Raw genomic sequence first — 3,051 nt, forward strand, 5'->3', positions numbered from 1 at the left:
CGGCGGTTTGTTCTCCAGTTCAGCACTGTGCTCGTGACTCAGTGCGACAGCGGCGCGGTCTTCTCCTTGTGAATTCGCTCGTTGTGTATTAACAAGCGACTACGGTGAGGCGCCGAGTGCTGCGTTCTGAAATCGAACCAGCGACCCTCAGGTTCGGCGACTTCTGTGGGAGTTCATCAATACCTAGCTTCACACGTGATCCATTTGGTGAGGTCACAGTCCTCACCAGGCACCTGAGTAATTACCACGCAGTCCGTAAAACTTTTGCCAGGGCCTTTCCCGCCCGGAATTGTCTTTGCTTTCTTTGGTGGCTGAGAATCGGCATGTTTCCACTGCTCTGACTGTTGATTTGTCTCTGGGGTATAGTAGTGCACCCTAGTTTCATCTGTGGTCACAAACCAGTGCAAAAAATCTTGTTCGTTTCTCCTAAAACCAGCCCAACATTGTTTAGATATGCCCATTCTCATGCGTTTTTGATCCAGTGTAGAGTCGTGGCACTCATCTTGCAGATAATTTTTTTCATTTCTAATTCTTCAGTTAAAATAGGATATACCCTTTCACATGAACCTGGCAAGCACGAGCAATTTCACACACTTTCAATCGGCGATCCTCTGTGAATAATTTGTGCACTTTTGCTATGATTTCTGGAGTAGTGACACATCTTGGCTGACCAATGCACGGATCATCATCTAAGCTCTCCCAAACAAATTTAAATTCGTTTGTCCTCTTGGCGACTGTTGAATACGAAGGAGCAAAGTTCCCCAGTGTATTCTGGAAATCGACACGAATGTCCTCTGTTTTCATGCCTTTATTTACAAAGTACTTAATCACTGCTCGAATCTCGATTTTTTTCCTTTTTCGCAAATCACTTCGCAGGAACAACAACAGAGCCACGTCACCACCACAGCTCTCTTCCAAGAGCACTGACGTGGCACGTGTTTACAGGCAAGAGTCCAATGAATATCACGTGAACAACCCGTTGCGCTAGTGGTGACCTCTTGTGGTGATTCCAAGAACTTTTCATATCACCCTCGTACTACAGGCCATCTGCCGACATCTCTCCAAGGCAATAATGCTGCCCTCGGGAATTGCTTCGCCATTACTTCGGTGTTGCGATATTGCATATGCCTCGAGGACATTCTTTGAGTCATTCTGCTAGTGTATATCCATAATACTTACACCAGAATTTGGTTATGGTCACCACATGGAGCCGATCCTGGGTGTCCAGTAGTCTGTAGCTCATGCACCACTGCTGGTTTACTGCAACAATCGCATCGTCACATTGATGATGGGACACAGAAATTGCTTTCCCATTGCGTACTACAGGCTCTCTACCGCCATCCCTTGAAGACACAATTATTGCCCTCGAGAATTGCCTCACCATTAAACGTGTGGTGCGCATAAGGAGAGGACATAGTCGAGGCTTCTTCTGCTAGAGTATATCTACGATACTCGCACTGGCATTTTGGTAAGGACACTGCATGGAACCTCTCCTGGGTGTCCAGTAGCTTCCACCCATTCCACTGCTACTGGTTTACTGTAACCCTCACATCCCCATTTTGACGGTATGATACAGAATTTGATTTGCTAGTGCATACTACACGCTCTGTGCTGACGTCTCTCCAAGACACTAATGCTGCCGTCAAGAAATGAATCTCCATCAGACGGGTTCTGCGCTATTTCATATACCTCGAGGACATTGTCAGAGTCATTATGCTAGAGTATATGTATGATACTGGAACCTCTCCTGGATGTCCACTAGCTTGTAACCGATGCACCACTGCCGGTTTACCTTAACCTCGCAACCCTGACATTGGTGATGGGATGTAGAAATACACACATCAAAAAAGTTTTGCATCACCCCGGTTCCCAGTACTCTTGAAGATAGACATTGACTGTGGATAGTATATCATCGCATTGTTTCTTTGTGCCAGGAAGGGCTCTCACCAAGGGAACTGTGTCTCTGAGTGAACCAAAACGATGTTGTTTGGACATGGGGGAAATACAGAGAGACAAGAACTGTCGATGACATGCCTCGCTCAGGCCGCCCAAGTGTCACTACTGCAGTGGGTGACCGTTACCTACGGATTATGGCTCAGAGGAACGCTGACAGCATCGCAACCATGTTGAACAATGCTTTCATGCAGCCACAGGACGTTGTGTTACGACTCAAATTGTGCACAACGTCACTCCCGACGCCCATGGCGAGGTCCATCTTTGCAAACCATGACACTAAGCAGTACAGTACAGATATAGCCCAACAACAGGCCGAATGGACCACTCAGGATTCTCCTCACTGATGAGTGTTGCAGATGCCTTCAACCAGACAATAATCGGAGACGGTTTTGGAGGCAACCCGGTCAGGCTGAACGCCTTAGACACACTGTCCATCGAGTGCAGCAAGATGTAGGTTCCTTGCTGTTTTACGGTAGCAGCATGTGTGGCCAGCATACGCCACTGGTTGTCACTGAAGGCGCTGTAATGGCTGTACGATATGTGAATGCCATCCTCCAACTGATAATGCAATCACATCAGCAGAATATTGGCGAGGCATCTTCATGGACGACAATTTGCGCATCCATCGTGGTCCGCAGCTCGTGGTCGTGCGGTAGCATTCTCGCTTCTCGCGCCCAGGTTCCAGGGTTCGATTCCCGGCGGGGTCAGGGTTTTCTCTGCCTCGTGATGACTGGGTGTTGTGCGCTGTCCTTAGGTTAGTTAGGTTTAAGTAGTTCTAAGTTCTAGGGGACTGATGACCATAGATGTTAAGTCCCATAGTGCTCAGAGCCATTTGAACTATCCATCGTGCACATCTTCTTAATGACTTTCTTCAGGATAACTACATCGCTCGCTAGAATGGCCAGCATGTTATCCAGACATGAACCCTGTCAACCATCCCGGGATAGATTGATAAAAGCTCTTTATGGACGACGTGACCCACCAACCACTCTCAGGGATCTATGTCGAATCGCCATTGAGGAGTGGGACATTATGGACCAACAGTGCCTTGTTGAACTTGTGGATAGTATGCCACGACGAATACAGGCATGCATC

The sequence above is a fragment of the Schistocerca gregaria genome, unplaced genomic scaffold (genome assembly GCF_023897955.1).
Source record: "Schistocerca gregaria isolate iqSchGreg1 unplaced genomic scaffold, iqSchGreg1.2 ptg000437l, whole genome shotgun sequence".
Classification (NCBI taxonomy): Eukaryota; Metazoa; Arthropoda; class Insecta; order Orthoptera; family Acrididae; genus Schistocerca; species Schistocerca gregaria.